This window comes from Hibiscus syriacus, unplaced genomic scaffold (assembly GCF_006381635.1).
Source record: "Hibiscus syriacus cultivar Baekdansim isolate YM2019G1 unplaced genomic scaffold, ASM638163v2 tig00111027_pilon, whole genome shotgun sequence".
NCBI classification, from domain to species: Eukaryota; Viridiplantae; Streptophyta; class Magnoliopsida; order Malvales; family Malvaceae; genus Hibiscus; species Hibiscus syriacus.
The window spans coordinates 236,050-254,963 of NW_024062960.1; the positions used below are offsets into that span (position 1 = coordinate 236,050).

At 35.2% G+C, this 18,914-nt stretch overlaps 2 pseudogenes; one reads left to right on the forward strand and one right to left on the reverse strand.

Annotated features, from left to right (window-relative positions):
• Positions 1–1,422: 1,422 nt before the first annotated feature.
• LOC120150877 lies at positions 1,423–8,034 on the reverse strand (annotated as a pseudogene).
• A 1,932-nt stretch (positions 8,035–9,966) lies between these two features.
• On the forward strand, positions 9,967–11,910 carry LOC120150854 (annotated as a pseudogene).
• The last annotated feature ends 7,004 nt before the right edge of the window (positions 11,911–18,914 follow it).

The following is an 18,914-nucleotide window of genomic DNA, read 5'->3' on the forward strand; positions in this document are numbered from 1 at the left end:
AGATTGCTTCTTTTTCACGTGGCACCAACACTTGTACCCACCAACCTTTTCTAATGTGGGGCTCAAATCTATGGGTGTGCAAAATTACCCTTTTAAATTAATAATTTAGAAATAAAAAATTAAAAATCGGGTATCGGATACCCGATTACCGGATACTCGCAAAATCCAGGTACCCGATTACCGAATACCCGTAATATTCAGGTCGGGACACGGGCTGAGAAATCATCGACCCGAAAATTCCAGGTACCCGAAAATCGGGTACCCGAAAATCTGGGTACCTGAATTTGCACACCCCTACTCAAATCCACCGTACACTGAAATTTATAATTAATGGTATCTTAATTATATGTAAAATAGACAAATAATCTTTGATTACATGGCACTATTTTATTGAGTTTTTTATTATCAAAAGTTATAAAATAATCTCTCGATTATTAAAAGTTATAAAATTGTCATTCAACTATTATATATTTCAAACTTATCATTTTATGTTAAAAAATTGACTACAGTCTGAGTTGGACGTTAACCTGCTGATTGAGATATAATAAAATATGATCTTATAATCTCAAATGACTATCATATCTCAGTCAGCATGTTAACGTCCAGATCAGACAACATTTAATTTTTTTAACAAAAAATGACAAGTTTAGATCATAATAAATAGTTGAGATCATTTTGTAACTTTTAATAGTCGAGTGACTCAACAAAATAATATCCTATAGTCGAGAGACTATTTTATAATTTTTAATAGTCAAATGACTCAATAAAATAGTATCCTATATTCGAGAGACCATTTGTATATTTTACCAATTAATTATTTACGTTCAAATAGAAACATACAACACATTGTATTTTTTATTGACAATTTATATTTTAAATGTAAAAATAATATATTAAAATTGAAATTGAAATTAAATTTATGGTCAGCATTTTTTAAAACACTTGATCTACTTCGTTAAACGGCCGAAGAATAAGTGAAACGATAAAAGTTTACACCAAATCATCGATCATCAATATAGGATTGAATATCCCCCTGTTCCTGAACAAACTCGCGCGTATATATTGATATAAGGGTAAACAATACTAATGATCCCTGCACTTTTATAACACTTTCATTTTGATCACCGAAATCGGAAAAAAATCATTTGAATAATTTGGTTCATATCAAGTGAAAACATTAACACATATCGTTAAAAGAAAATCAAATAAAACAAAAAAATAATCATTAAGAAAGAATGATGGGTATCAAACACTCTTTTCCTGAATTGTCCCAATCCCAACACGAACCAAATAACAAATTCCCATGTACAGGCTATATCCACATTCCTTTAAATTTACAACATGAAAACAAAACCTATTCCCTAAATCACACTGGCAATGTTAGTTAAGACACAAAACGAAAAAAAAATACACAAAAATACGGGCGGATCCCGAAACTGGAACTTTCTAGGAGACTTTAATTTGTTTCTTGCCATGAAGTTCCTTCACAAGATCCTGCAGCTCCGGGAAAATCGATACGAGTAGAAGTTCCAATATCGCAAAAGCAAGTTGCTTCACACATATAGTAGACTGCAATGGATTATGGCATATAAATACATTCAGAAAGTCAAAACTAAAGAAAATACGAAAATATCGATGTCACGGTACATGTGGCAGACGGATAAAAACCAACCTGAGTGAAATAATAGATGTCTCTGGACACCGTCGATATTGTTTATGCCCGATCAAGCTAACTAAGGTTGTTGGAGCTCCATCTGCCGTAAAGGTCAAATCTTTTAGCGTAGCTCCAGGGAAAATACATGTAGATTTACAGATCAGTTGATCATGAGCTATTTAATAATAAACATGGTCAATGATTTTCAAAACATAAACTATATCGATAAACGAGAACAAAGTTATTCAGAAGTTTTAATTAGAAACATTTGAAGCAATGACCGAGCAGATGGCAAGCATGTAAACCACCACAGATCCTACAGTCATGGCAGATATTCTCTGACCTGATGCTGACATGATACCAGTTCACTCAAAAACATGCTTACCGAAAAGCATTTTTTTGATGTCTCTTGCCCTACGAGTAGCTTCAAGTTGTTGCTCAAAGGACCCAGGTTTAGAAGCAACACTCCCGTTAAATTGGCTGGAGGTCTCTGCAGGTGTCTGGTCCGGACGAGTATCACCAAATTTGCTATGAATGCTCTCCAATCTTGTAAAGAATGTACCGTCTGGCCACAAAACCTACCGAAAAAAATAGACAATTAATAGAAACAGAAGACTTGTTCATGGTTCTTCAAGAGTCTTTTTATGGTTCCCGTTCAAAGACAGATTTCAAGTTAAAGATGTCACCTTTAGTCCAATCCAATCATTATAGATACAGCCTTATTAAACGGGAAACCATCTAAAGTTCATATGCCGGTAGCAGTAGCGCATAATGACAAAAGTCATGCTCTTACAGCATTCGATGCGGAGCCAACTAACAGTCTTAGTTAACTTACAAAATATCTTAAAAGTGTTCAGCCCTTACATCTTGAATCCATCGAATGCCTTGGGCAACAGTGTCCTCCCTCCGAAGCCAATAGATCTGCCTCAAAAGCCAATCATCAATGGCATCCTCCATCACCAGCTGTAATATTTGCTTAGATATCCAAAAGACCTGTCTCCTTCATTAATGAAAACATGCACATGTTTATGCCAACTGAATCCAGAAATAAATCATTTTAGAATATCATAACATGACATTGAAGTTTAACAAGATAACAGTCTGATAGACCAGACAGTTGCCACCGGCTAAAAGGAAACAGGAAAAGGCTTTAAGTAGTAATTGATAATTCAGACAAACATGCCCATAACTTGATGCATTTAAATCCATGTTAAAAGATTGAACAACAGAAGAGTCGAGAAATTATTATTTTTACTAGTTCCAAGAAAGGTAATCAAGTCACCATATCAACCAGTTCACCCTATCCTTTGAAACTGCAATGTATACGGTTTGAATAAATGAAAAAAATATGACTAATGTGACAACATATTTTACAAACTACTCAAAATTACAGGTAAGCAAACATTAGTGACACCAAAGAACAAGGTCCAATATCAATTTACGTGAAGCTCTCTAAAATTATAATTACTGAATAGTAGAATACAACATTTTAGCAATTAATTAATTCAAAACTATGGAAAAAAATAAAAAAACTTAGCTCACCGTAGCCAGCCTCTTCTCTTAAGCTGAAACACCTTATCAACTAGATTCAGCAAAGGTACGCTCACATTAGGAGGTGTCCACTGCACAAAATTCGATTAGTAAATATTTGAAGCTTCCAGGTATTGGTTGAGAAACAATGTCTTAGAATAAGCTAAAATCATATTACCAGTAGGAATTAAAAAGATAAATGAAATAAAATAAAAACATAGCTGAATCTAGTTACCTCAGGAGGCATTCCAACTGGATCCTCCAAATGGCTGGAGGTCGCCGAAAATTTTACTCCAGGAAATCCACCCTGGCCAAGCAATTCAGGTTTAACAACCTGTTTCTCAGAAGCTGAATTGCTGCGCTCTCCATGTTTTATCACCTGTGGCTGCAAACACTTTGAGTTCAATTCATCGTCTGAATGCCAGCCGTGACCTTGTAAACCAGATCTATCATCCAGAACATGGCTACCATCTTTGTCACCTAGTTCGTTATCAGAAATGTTATTCATTGTTTCTAAGTTACTTTGCCTAGAAATGTCTTTAGCCATCTCATCTGAATGCCATGGCAAGGTCCTGTCAGCAACTGAAGAAGAAGCTTCACTAGGGAAAGAAGATGAACCAACTACTTTGCGCATTAACCCATCTGATACCCCTCTAAATTGACGTACAATATCATCCATGGCATCATCCCATTGACTGTTCATAAGAATTGGAAAAAAGTCAGGAATAAATCTGTAATATTCAGCAAGAAATCGGCCAAGTTAAAACAAAATTCAAACCATAGTGGTAGAATCAATCAATAACCATGAGATCCATGTATGATTTACAGTAAATTGGACAAGGATAATCATTTACCATTCTAAGATAATAGGCCATAGGACAACCAAGCATATAGATTCAAATATTAATGAGACACTAAAGAGTTCACAGTCACAAGACTAACAACACAAATATGATATTATTTTCAGATAACTTAAGAACAGTAATCACCTTAACAGGTAAAATGGAAAAGACTGCATTTCACCAGCCAATTGGCTTAATGATAGGTGCATGAGTCCCTTCTCAAAAAGACAGGTTTGCATGCCTTTTATATAAGAACCAGATGCAGAATTTTAACCAAGTAACAAGATAAGTAATTCTCTGAAAGTTGAGATAGGTAGAACACGTCATTGTAAAAAGTGAAATAACTAATACTGCTACACCTCATCTACCAAACAAAATTCAACTTCAGATGGGAAGGTAATGCACATTGCATTCCTAAACTTATAGAGGCTCACTTGGAGCATCTCTAAACCGTTTATTCTGGACAATCTTGATGTGATGTAGTATACCACGGTATGCAACATATCTAATGTTGGCAACAGCTAGAACCCAAATGTATAAACAGCAAGAATAGCATGGTAAGTGGATAACCAAGAAGTGGAACAACATACCTGCAAGGGATTTCATCACTGATGAAGATTTTCCAAAAGCATAATTCTTCAAAAGCAAAAGAAAACCACAAGAAGAATCAGAAATCATTCATCCCACCCATAAGAAACAAAGTAGCACCATATGTCACAAAGATACACACCTTAGAAGAAACACTTAAAAATCCCACACTTCATGCTGTTCAGCCACATTAGCTATAGACAACAGATCCTGCCAAAAGGTAGCTTAATTGAAGCAACAGGTTTAAAAGTAAATATACTACCAAAAAAGTGACTTACTTGCAGATATTTGTGAAGCTGAATGCAGCGCTGGTGACTAAAGCGTCCTCAGTGCTTGATGAAATATTGTTTTTGGAGGCAAATGTAATGTATAATTAGGAATTTCTTTTAGATGTCTATGCAACCGTTCAAAATTACTGTATCTGCAAAAAAAAAAAAAAAAGAAGAAGAAAATAAATAAAATTTTTGGATCTTCAAGTTTTTCTCTTGACAAGAATATCTAGTGATTTAAACCTTGAAGACTAATAGCAAAGGGCAATCAAACAAATAAAGACCCTTAAACAAATGGCTTTTGTATTTTTTTTTAAAGAAAGGTACAAGAACAGTTTGGTGAGATAAAACCTTCTCTTAACAAACCAAGTTTTGTTTTCCACATCTGTCACAGCAATTGAATAAACTGCAAATGGTTTTTGATCCAGTTTCTCAAAGTATGCTCCAATAACCTGCAGAGGTAGACATGGAATAGCAAATCGAATTACATATCACATTTCAACACCACCAAGCTCAAGAAGCTGTCTTAATTTAGGTCCCATGTCGCATTTGGATTCAGGTGGCAGATCAAAACTGAATCAACATAACTCTCAGCAATTTTGACAGGAAAACTTACCCGGCATCTAAGCTTTGGAATATGTGGCCCCTCGTTCTGAAGCACTATATTTGAGGCAATCTTTCCACTATATTCTTTGCTGTGATCGCCAGCATTAGGGCTGTAGAACTCTGAAATAATAGAACCTCCAATATCTCGTGTAAGTGTCTTCTTTATATGAGGTTTGACTTTCAAGTCAGAGGTACTACTGGATCTCTTAAGTCTATTCTTATTTCCATCAGCTGCTTGATTGCTAGTATCATTGTACTTTTTGACAAGATGATCTCCTTCAAATGATGACGACTTGTTAAACTCTGAACCCAACTTTGTACCTGTAGTATTATTATCACATAATTGAGTGTCAAGAGTTGAACCAAGCATAAGTTGCATCACATTTTTCTCTTCCCTTCCAGTTGAAGTTGCAATTTTGTTGTTAGAGACTTCACATCCTGAATTCCCTGTTAATACAACACTCTTTGTCACAGAACCCTTTAGAATAGAGCCTTGAAATCCTTCTTTTAAATCTTTGTTCTTCTTTTTGTAGTTTCTCCCTTTCGTCCACATGTTTTCAAGATTTTCAGGTGCAAGAACTTCAGTTCTTCGTTGGGTTGCTGCCTCTAATATTCGAGCCCAATCAGCTGGTCGAGACTGCGCTGATTCTTCCTCGTATCTATAACAATCTGAATAGGTTTCTTTCCTATTGTCAATTCTGGCCAAAGTCCAATCAGTTCCTTGACTGTTTGAGGATGCATTTTTATGTAAGGTAGAATCACCCATGCACTCCCACTGAAGACTGATCAAAACCAACCACCACCTTGTTCGTATCATTGTTAATTGCAAGTAAAACACATTCAATCACTTCATTGATATACCTGACAACAAAACATAAGGGGAAAAAGAGGAAAATTTATTAAGGAAATTACCAAAGTTTATACCCAGGAAAATGAATCATCATAAGTAACATTTTAAACATTCTCCTCCTATTCTTTAACTAAATAGATCAAGAGGACGAGGGTAATCAAGAAACCACTATAAAAGTCATTACAAGCATCATGGGCTACATTCTAGTCAATTTGTCTTGTTTTTAGAACCAAATAAACACTTAATAGGAATGCATTTCCAAATCAACCAGAGAAATCCTTGACCTAAAGTTTAGGCTAACTCGGCTAACTGGAACTGCAACTTCAATGAAGTACTTATAACTTAGAATTAAACACACAACAAATCATAGCTCAATAATGTACCCCGGGCTTGCCAATCTCAAAAGAGGTTGCACTACCAAGCAAGTTACAATCTCACGAGCAATAGTTCGAACTAGAGGACATTGAGCTTCTCGCTGTCTCAATACTACCGCTAAAACTCCACCGATAAGCTGCTGAATAGCCTGGAAAAAAATTTACGGAATAAAAACAAACCATAAAATGCAAAGCAAATGTGTCTTCATTGGAACACTCCACTCACACCTTGTACTCACTCTCTGGTGAAATCAATGCAGGATGAAGCTCTTCAGAAATCATAAGATGGTGTTTCAATCTCTCATCCCTCTCTTCAGATGACAGTGTTACCATAACATCAACACCTATTGCAGCTTGATTTCTTCTAAACAGATCCAAGTGATCCCCTATCAAATCAACTATATCCCTGGAACATTAGACAACCAATTGAAATCCTTGAGCTTTAAAAATGTCACAATTTTACAATTGAAAAATCTTCTTAAACTAAAAGCCTACCTTGTTAGCAAATCAACAAGGTTTATCTCTTTCACCCTTCCTGATATTTCACCAATAGCATCAAAAATCACAGCACGAATCAACTCAGGGAACTCCCTATCTGGAGTAATCTCTGAATACCACAAATCAATAACAAAGTCCCTGAGTATTTTATCAATAAACTCATTGATCGCTACCTCCACCATAGGAGAATCATTTTCTTCTTCCACTTGGGCCGAGGAGGTGTGCTAGAAAGACGAGAATCATTCACAGACAACTGTTTCTTCTCCAAATGAGATAAATAAGTTTGCGGAAGAACTGGTTTAATTTTCCACTTGAACTCAACCTCATTAGTTAAAATTCGCAATGCGGAGACTATAAGAATCCCTATAGGTAAATTCATCCACATTGATGTACTTGTATCTGCATCAATTAACAAATGCAGAACTTCAGACAAATTAATTATAATCAATTCCTACAAGAGAAACTAATCCACGTTACCACAAAACACAAATAGATCACCCTAAATTAATCAATTGATAGAAACTTAAATCCAATATCAATTGATTCCGATAAAAACGGGAATTGTCCAAAAGAACTCTCTAGAAAAAAAAAACAATTCTAAGAAATTTAAGTACCCCAATCGAAGTAAAACTAAATAATTCACCACAAAATACATTCAAAACTAAAAACCCACGAACATAGAGCAAATAACTACTTTTTTGGAAATCTCATCAGTTAACTTACGAGACAAGAAGTAAGTAACGGCAAAGATAGCCATGAACCACCAAACAGTCCGTACTTTGGCTTCTTCGATCAGATCCTGTATCGTCTCCATAGGCTTAATTTTTTAGATTTTTTTCTTTACTTTTTGACTTTTTTTTCCAATTCGGGGAATTGATTCCTTGAATTCCCAGAATTTTCAAAATTCTTCCTTAGAATGGAAGAAAAAGATAATCGGCAGAGAATAATTAAGTAATTTTCATATATAATATTTTCTTCGATCAGCTCCAGCAGTGTTCACGTTGGACTAGGAAAGAAAAGAGAGATAAGACGATGAACGAGGAGCTGTCAATGGGTCGGGTTAGAACATGATAAAATTTGGTTTAATACTCAATTTAATCCCTAATTTATTTTCTTCTTTCAACTTTAGTACTTAAGCCATTTTCTATCCGTGTAAACTATGCATTTAGTCACCCATCTGTTTCTGTGATTCCATTTTGGTCATTCAACTATTTTGTTTTCTATAATCATAACTAATGTTATGTTTTTGTTCCGTTTGGTCAGTGATTGGTCACCCATCGTTAAAAATAAACTTAATTGTTGACGTGAATTTTTTTATTTTTTTCAATGATGACATGAAATTAGCTTATGATAACATCATCATCATTGTTAATTTTTTAACGGCGAGTAACAAAAAACGTAATGTTATGTATGATTTTAAAAATAATAATAATTGTTTGATCAAAACATAATTGTAGGAATATGTAGTTGACTAAATACGTAGTTCACCCTTTTTATTAAGTTAGAAAGGATGACGCATTAAACATTGGCTTGATAAGAAAATTGACCCCTAAACTAGATTTTTTTTATTTTTAACTCTAAATTAGAAGCCACCTTTAAAATTTTCTTCCTTCATTTTTATCTTTTATGATGATATTATAAAAGAGATATGACATTTCAGCCAATTGATTAATGACACGTAACATAATTTAAATGAATTATATATGCATCCTCAATGATTATATGGTGGTAAATCATTAAAATTAATTTAAATAAATTTAATTTTAAAATTAAATTAATATGTAATTCACTAACGCTGTATCTATTCATCATCATAGAATTATAAAACTTAATTTATTTAATTTTTTTATTTATTGATAATATATAAAATTATACATAGCCAATACACCAAATATTAATATATAGTTTAAAACCTATTTATATCAGAGGCGTGAGTTTTTATAAAATTATGTTAGAACTTATTTTATTATATAAATTCAATTTATTACATTGACCATAAAATTTACTCTATATTATCGTACTGATATTTATTTTGAAGTTTTTGAAAAACAATAAATTATTATTATTATTATATAATCTAAATATATTTATAAATTGAGTCATTTGAGACGATATATTAGGTCGAATTTGAGTAATATATATGACAAAAATCAAATTGGTCGTAACCTTGCTTGATTGGACCAAAGTATAATTTAATACTAACATAGGGAAAATATAGAACAAATTACATGTGAAGGTCTGACCATGTCATTCGGCCAAGCATTAGAAATAAGGGGTATAATACCTCGTATGTTATTGAACATTGTTAAAATAATTTGTAACCGTTAAATTTTCAAATGTTATAAAATAATAATTAAATTTATCGAATGATCACAAATAATAATAAATTTTGATAAACTTAGTAACTATTTTATAAAATTTAAATTTCTTGGACCAGAAAGATTATTTTGACATAATCAACTGATTTCGGGTGTATTTTGCCATATATGTAATTGGAAGGAAATTTGGTCAAATCATTTGCTTTTGCTTGTTTCCCATCTAGGGGCTTACAATATTTGTCTCCAAAATCATAGGTGGCCTCCAAACTCTGTGTGGTGTCTAAATGAAACCAACAATTTGGACCTAAAAACATGATCAAACATCCCATAAACTTCTCAATGGTTGTTGAAACCGTACCTCTTATGTGCCTCAATATAATCCTTCCTTCATCAATGGTTCTCTCGTCAATTTCCAAGGCCGTCCTAGTACATCAAGGATGGCTAGCCTTCAAAGATTGTATAGCTTTGGCTGCTTTCTCTTATTTTCTTGTTCGTTATCGACATCCACCTTTTCATTGACAGACGACGAAGTAGCTTTCATCGTTCATCGTCAGCTTACAAGCCTACCTCCAAATGATGAGCTACCCGATGAGGTCGAGTACGAGGTTAAAGTAACGGAAACATTTGCAAACCATAGGCTTAAGAGAGCTTACATTGGCCTTCAAGCCTTGAAAAGGCTATATACTCGGATCCTTTAAATAAAACCGGAAATTGGGTCGGGCCCGATGTGTGCGTACAATGGTGTGTTTTGTGCACAGGCGTTGGATGACAATAACATTAGCACCGTGGCCGGGGTTGATCTTAACCACGCAGATATCGCCGGACACCTCCCTGCCGAATTGGCGATGCTAACCGATGTTTCATTGATCCATCTAAATAGCAATAGGTTTTGTGGGATTGTACCCAAGACGTTATCTAAGATGACAATTATGTACGAGTTTGATATAAGTAACAACCGGTTCGTTGGCCCTTTCCCTGAAGTTGTCCTCACTTGGCCCTCGGTTAGATACATTGATATAAGGTTCAATGATTTTGAAGGCCAACTACCACCGGAGATCTTCGAGAAACCATTGGACGCCTTGTTTCTGAACAATAATCGGTTCACGTCGACCATCCCCGACTCGATTGGCACGTCGACAGTCTCAGTTGTGGTGTTCGCCAATAACAAATTCGAAGGGTGCATTCCGCGCAGCATCGGCAAGATGAAGAATCTGAATCAGATTTTGTTTCTGAATAATAACCTCGGCGGTTGCTTCCCACCAGAACTAGGGATGCTAAAGGAGGTGACGGTCTTTGATGTAAGCTCGAACAATTTTGTCGGCTCATTGCCGGACACCATTGTCGGCATGGAGAGCATTGAATTCTTGGATATTTCCGGTAATAAGCTTACCGGAATGATGCCTGAAGCTGTTTGCAAGCTGCCCAAGTTGGAGAATTTTACGTTTTCTCACAACTATTTCCAAGATGAGGCCGATGCTTGCCGAGCAGCTCCAGGGAAGAACATTGTGTTCGACGGTGCCGGTAACTGCTTGGCTGATCAGCCGCAACAGAAATCCGCTGAAGAGTGCCAACCGGTTGTGAGTAATCCGGTGGATTGTAGTAAAGATAAGTGCAGCAAAGTGTCTTCACCACCAAAGCCACCGGTATTTCCGCCACCTCCGCCCGTGCCTGTCGCCTCCCCACCACCACCAGTCTACTCTCCACCTCCTCCAGTATATTCACCACCTACACCAGTCTACTCACCACCACCACCTCCAGTTCTCTCAGCCCCTCCACCCGTCTACTCTCCACCACCACCACCTCCAGTTCTATCACCTCCACCAGCTGTCTACTCACCACCACCAGTCTACTCTCCACCACCACAACCTCCAGTTCTATCACCTCCACTACCTGTCTACTCACCACCACCAGTCTACTCTCCACCTCCTCCAGTATATTCACCACCTACACCAGTCTACTCACCTCCACCCCCAGTCTACTCTCCACCACCGCCACCTCCAGTTCTCTCACCCCCACCACCCGTCTACTCTCCACCACCACCACCTCCAGTTCTATCACCTCCACCACCTGTCTACTCACCACAACCACCCCCTCCAGTTCTATCACCTCCACCACCCGTCCATTCTCAGCCACCCCCAGTTGTCTCACCACCACCTCCAGTTCTCTCACCACCACCACCCGTCCACTCACCACCTCCACCTAAACCGGACATTACCCTCCCACCAAACTTGGGATTCGAGTATTCATCGCCACCTCCACCAATGTTTCCGGGATACTAAATAATATAACCCATTGCATCCTTAGTTATATTATACTGCATACTGTTCCTTTCGTGTTTAACAAAAAAGGAAGCCTTGTAAACGAGCATGTTGTTATAATTTCTCAATGGATTTGCATTTGTCATTAAAAAAATGAATCTAATTGCGAGGGATGTTCTTTTATATGTATATATATATACTCTAATTATATGAACAACTGACATGAACTTTGAAAGGTATAAATATGTTGTCAAATTACTCATTCGTACTAATGAATTATATTTTACAACTCATTCATACTAATTAATCACACTTTACAACTCATAAATGACATCCACTTGTTTCACAAATTGATCCACATCCTGATTTGTAACATTCTCCTTGGATGTTGTTTAACAAAATATAAAACTTAATAAAAGGAAAGACTACAAAATATTTTAATATATATAAAATATTATTTTATTAAAAAACTTATCAGAAAAATCTATTGGACCAGACATTGATTAATTAAAAAAGTACAACATATATTACTACCCGTAATGACAATATAACATAATATCTTTGAATCGATGCATCCTGATTTCGCACTTGATAAATTTGAAATCAATTATGCCGACATTTCTTAATGAGGATATCATTAATAATATTAAAAAATCTATTTTTAAAATATTTAATATTTTAAAATATAATTATAACAAATAAAAATATAAATTAATTAACTTTGTATTTTTCTTGTGGAAGTATACTTAATAATGCAAATAAAATCCAGAAAAGGAAAAATAAATAAAAGCATTAATTAATTTTGTCTGGAAACAGAGACAAAAGTGATAGGATATGTCCCCTTTTGCTAACGATAGCGTTATCGAAGGCATGGATTACATTATAAGTGTATTGCATATCTACCATCAATCCCCTTCTTCCTTATCTTAAAATTTCAAAAAAAAAAAATAGGTTCAAATAATAATATTCATCCCTCTATTATACCTCAATTTTAGGTTTATTCTTTATATTTTTTTAATATAATCACCGATATCTAATCCATTAGTCGACTACTCTAGATCAGATATTGTAGAGGCATATTATGAAAGTAATTCTTCAATCTTGCTTTTTTTTTCACAACATCCACACCCAAACCTTTGACGTTGCTTAACAGACCTTATGTCTTATCTCACTAGACTAATTGGTTATTGGTTTAGTCTTTATACTTTTCTTTTTTAATAATTCCTACCTAGGGGAGGGGGAAAGAGAATTTTTACTTCTAATGGGTATTGAATCCAAAACTTATGAAAGAGAGATGTCAACTAAGAGCTTTTAGTCATATGCTCTAAATATTGTTTACTTGAGTCTTTATACTTTAATTTGATATAATTGTGCACATTAAATTATTCTTATTTTCGAGAAGGATCAATCTGCTCAATTTATAAATTGATAGAGACTTAAAGAGCATGTAAACCCAATATTTCAATTAAACTAGGGTAAAGTAAATAAATGATCCTCCGATCATAAGGTGTTGCTTTGTTGAGTCTATTGACTATTAAAAGTTACAAAATGGTCCCACAAACTATTACACGTTATTGTTTTGTTGTGTCTTCCAACTATTAAAAATTACAAAATAGTCATTTGACTATTCATATGTTCTGAAATCGTCCTTTCATGTTAAAAAGTGACGTCAGTCTGAGCTGGAAGTTAACCTGATGACTAAGATATGATAAAATCATATTTTAGTGATATTTATTGGCACTGTCATTGCTTTCAAGCTCTAGCTCGTCGACATAATATTTTAAGCACTGGTTAGACGACATAATGTAAATGGAGATTCGATCCACAAAATATAGCTATAACGATTATAGGATCAGATTTTATCATATACGAGTCAATAGGTTAACGTCTATCTCAGACGGTCATCAATTTTTAACGAAAAATAATGAGTTTGGAATATATGAATAGTCAAGTGACCATTTTATAACTTTTAATAGTCAATAGACTCAACGAAATATCACATTGTAGTTGAGGGACCATAATAAACAGAATACTCAATAATGCAACATCATTTAGTTATGAGACAATTTGTGTATTTACCGTTAAACTAACAGTAGATTTGATATTTCAGACTAAAATATTTACTTTTCCGAACGTGCAAGAATTCGAATATCCATCCGAATAGTAGAGATTAAAATAGATAATCGACAGAGTATGGCTGCAAGTAGTCTTGATAAAATTTATAAGGTAAACCCTAAATCCAAATTAATTTACTTTCACACCCTCAAATTCCAAAACCTACCTTGCTTACAAAGAAATTAAGAACAGCATATTACAAATACCATCTGTTTCCGCCCAGAAAAATGGAACACTTCAAACAAGGCCAACCAAGCCGAAGCGAACTGGAGAGGGAAAGACCGGCTACCCGTCGTCCTCACAACCGCTCGCTGGCTATCGATTTGGCTAATCGCTCTCTCGACTGCTTCGGCCACGACAATGACGAGTTTTATGGCGAGTTCCACTAACTCCATGCAAAACTCTAGTCTCTGCACCACCATTGCTGCAAACCTGGAAGCTCTTTGCCTTTCTCTTTGATATTTAGTCCTTTTCCTCTTTTCGTCAATTTCTCGCTTCGTATTTATAATACCCTGAAATCTCTAACAATGGGGTGGAAAATATAAAAAATAATGTGTTGGATAATTCGGCCTTTTGAAACTTCCAATGGGCGTGTTCTCTCTCTTTTTCACTATGGGATAAAGAACTATCTAGTCCTTCAACTCGACAATTATTGTCAGCCTGGTCATTTAACTATTTTTCGGTTAACATTAGTCCGCGAAAACTTTTCTCCTTTTTAATCCTTAGGATGAATTAAGTAGGATATTTAAATTATTTTTCTAAATCTTGAAATTAACCGATTACTTTAGAAATATTGAAATTTAAAAACTTGTATATATAGACGGACCGAGCCTGGAGTAGACGTCCACACGCTTAGAGGTGTCAAATCCTTATATAATTTTTTTTTATTTTATTTTGATGATCTAATTTTTTATCTCTAAGATTTTATAATTTTATACCCTTTAAATTTTTAATATACTTCTTAACCCTTTACACAAAATCATGTGTTTGTCCATATAATATATATAAAGTACAGATGGTACCCTGACTATATGTCATTACATTGTTGAGTCTATTGACTATTAAAAGTTATAAAATAGTCACCCGATTACTCTTATGTTTCAAACTCATCATTTTTTCATTAAAAAATTGGTGGACGTCTAAGTTGGACGTTCACATATTGATTGAGATATGATAGAATATGATCTCATAACTATTTGAGCTGTATTTTGTGGATCAACTCTTCGTTTACATTATGTCGTCGAGTTAGTAGTTGAAACATTATATTGTTAAGTCAGTGCTTGAAAAACAACGACAATACTAGTAAACATCATTAAAATATGATTTTATTACATCTCAATCAGCAGATTAACATATAACACAAGTGGTCGTCAATTTTTTAACAAAAAAGACGAGTTTGGAACATATGAATATTCAGGTAACCATTTTATAACTTTTAATAGTTCGGAGGACTCAATAAAAAAACATCCTATAGTCGAAGGATCATTTTATAACTTTTAATAGTCAAAGGACTCAACAAAACACCACCTTATAATCAGAAGACCATTTGTATACTTTATCCTATATATATTTAGTATCTGAATTAAATATTTTTTCTTAAGTTGCTACTTAAACAATTTTTGCTAAGAAGTTGTTATTTAAATTAAACACCTCTTGCACGAACCCTAGTGACTTCAGTAGTAAAAGAATTATTGTTATTCCTTGAGGTCTCAGGTTCGAGCCCCGAGAATGCTAAGAGTACAAGCGTTCAATGTCAAAGGGTTGAGAGTTATCTTCGAACATATATTATCTTGTATTTACTTCAAGATTTTTTACTCCTAAACTGGTTGGTACATGAACTCTAATTCCATCTAATATTTTGATACTTTAATTAACAATGTTAATTTTTAACAGTGTAATATATTACATGTCAATGATATCATCATGTATTTAAAAAAATAAATTTGGTAACAAACTATTAAAAATACCACAATAATAGAGGGAGCTAAAAGTCTGATACCAATTTGAGAACAAAAATTCTTTAAGTATCAATTTAAAAGAATGTCCTTAATTTAGGTTTTAAATATATATTTAAACTAAATTTAAAAATTTAAATTTATTGAATTCCGTCTAAAGTGGTTTTGGGGCGATTTTCCCGATATATCACCGTTGAACAGTATAATTACCGATTAGACACCGTTCAGACTATATTTTTTGATCTAACACCCTTTACAGAAAGGCGCTCCCCCTGCAATGCGCTTTACGCTGATTTGGTGCCACGTGGGGTAAGGCGCGCCCCCTGAAGCGCGCCTTATGCTGACTTAGCATATATGTGTGTAAAGCGCGGCCCCGGGGGTGAGCCTTAGGCCACCTAGGAGTATAGCGCAGGTCAGGGGTCGCGCCTTACCTTTAATACAATTATATTAGGCGCGGAACAGGGGCCGCGTTTTAGCTTTATCTGATATAATTATGTAAGACGCGATGCAGGTACCGCATCTTGTAGCTTTTCCTGGCTATAAATACCCTTTCCCCGGGGGAACTCCTCACATCTTCTCTCGATTATAAAAAAATTAATACAACAATCCGACAATCTTTTCATATTTGATTCAGAAGTTCGTGTGATTTTTCGTTATAAGATAATTTTGTGATAATTTTTTTATTATACTTATTGTTTATTATGATTATTTGAAAAAATATTATACTAATTGTTGTCAATTAATTTCTGTGTTTGTAAAATTAGAAAGCGGGAGTATACGTCAAAATAGTTTTGCGGTACATGTAATAATATAAAATTATATTATTTAATTTTTTCACGTTTGAGTGTAAAATTTTTATTGTGTTATATTTTCGTTCATATATTATTTATTTAATCAACATTGTTTCAGTTGTTTTTTTTGCAGATATAATATTGTCGCACTTTTAAACTCAAAGAATGACGCGACTTTCAGCTATTGTTTATTATGATGGTGAAATTCGAGAAGATGAAACCGACGTTGTTTTCGTATCAAATGAGCGTGTTAAAATATCATTGAAGATAAACATAACTCTTGAGGAGCTGATAACGAAGATTTCGAGGAAGATTAATGTTGGAAGTAGTAGAAGAATTTCGTCATTGCAGTACAGATTTCCAGCATCATTGTTGTCATTAACTTATACAACGTTCAAACTTTTGAACAATCATGATGTTGAAATGATGGTTGAAGATCAAAGTAATTATTCAGACGCCGATATTGAGATATATGCAAATTTTATTCAAGTGCGTACTGTTCGGGGTCAATCATTAAGCTCCCACTATGGGCTGGCTGAACAAGTTGATAAAGTTGACAGCCTGACGACAGTAATGTGTAATGATTTTAATGCCATAATGGGGAGACATTCATCCGCAACTCCTTACGATATGTACCAAAGGTGGGCCGACGAACAATCCGTATGGTAACATCGCGTCCAGTTCAAGGGGAAGGCATTCATCTGCAAATCCCTTTGACCTTAATATGGAGATGCCATCGACACAACAATCTGTGTAGTTTCCATTTGACATGATGGCTTCAAGCTCCAGGGGGAGGCATTCGACTGTGAGTTTTTTCGAATGAATGTCGATATGCCTTCCAGTTCAAGGGGAAGGCATGCAAGTACTAGGTTCTTCGACCTAAATGTGGAGAGCATGGAGGATCCATTATCTCCACCAGAAGAACCGCTTCGTGAGCCTGGTGTGGATGGTGCTGAGATTGGACTATTCATTCACCCAGAATCACCGCAATTCAACTCCGGTGATGATGATGATGTGGATGAAGTTCCAGCAAATGTGGCACAAACTGACCCCACAACACTCATGTATGAAGCTGATTATGTTGCAATGTATGGGCCAGAATTTGCGGATATGCCTCATCTCGATGACTATGGAAATTACTCATCAATAAATAATGGTGAGTTATATTTAGGTATGGAGTTTTCAAGCAAAGAAGAAGCGATGATGGCTATAAAAATATACAATATCCGTAATTCTGTTCAATCAAGAGTCGACCGCTCCACGACAGAAAAATATGTATGTTATTGAGCCCGACGCAAAAATGGATGCAATTGGATGGTTCACGTATCGAAGAGGAAGAGGAAAAACAATAGATGGGAACTAACAATATACAACGGTCCTCACACATGTTGTGCTGAAGTGGTCAACCAAGATCATCCTAACTTAGACTCTGAAGTGATATGCCAAGCCATCATGCTCATGGTAAAAGCAAGCTCTCATATAGTTGTTACTGTGTTTATTTCAGCTATACAATTGCAGTATGGGTACACTGTCTCCTATAAAAAACTTGGTTGGCAAAACAAAATGCTATTGTCAAACTTCATGGCGAATGGGATGCATCTTACAACGAACTTCCAGGCTAGTTTAGGCTGGTGTGGAGGTTGAATCCTGGGATAATTGTGGGCTTCAAAACCTCCTATAAATACCATAATGATCGATTTCTCCGCGATCGATGCCAATTCTACCGGGTTTTTTGGACTTACCCACAGTGCGTTAATGTTGTCAAATACTGCAAGCCTGTGGTCCAGATCGACGGGACTTTCTTGTATGGAAAATACAAGCAAGTTTTATTATTGGTAGTTGTCCAAGATGGCAATCGCAACATTCTTCCAGTTTCTTTTGCTCTTGTCGAATGAGAAGATACAGATTCTTGGGTTTTTTTCTTCCGAAATTTACGTGCACATGTTATCACGAGGGAAAAAATCTGTGTCATTTCAGATTGCGGAGCTGGGATCAAAGCAGCAATGAAGTCTTTGGGTCCAATGTGGCAACCACCCTTTGTCCAACATAGGTATTGTCTTCGACACATTGCTGCGAACTACCATGGAAGATACAAGAAGAATGATGAGCGTCAATTACTTGTGCGCATAGGTAAGTGAAACTGATGTAGTTTGTTTTCTTTCGATCCTTTTGATCAGGTTAGTAAGTTATACATTTTTTGATCAGGTTACGAACTACTTCCTCGAATCTTTGAATCCGTGCTTCAAGATTTGCGGGTGAAGAATGA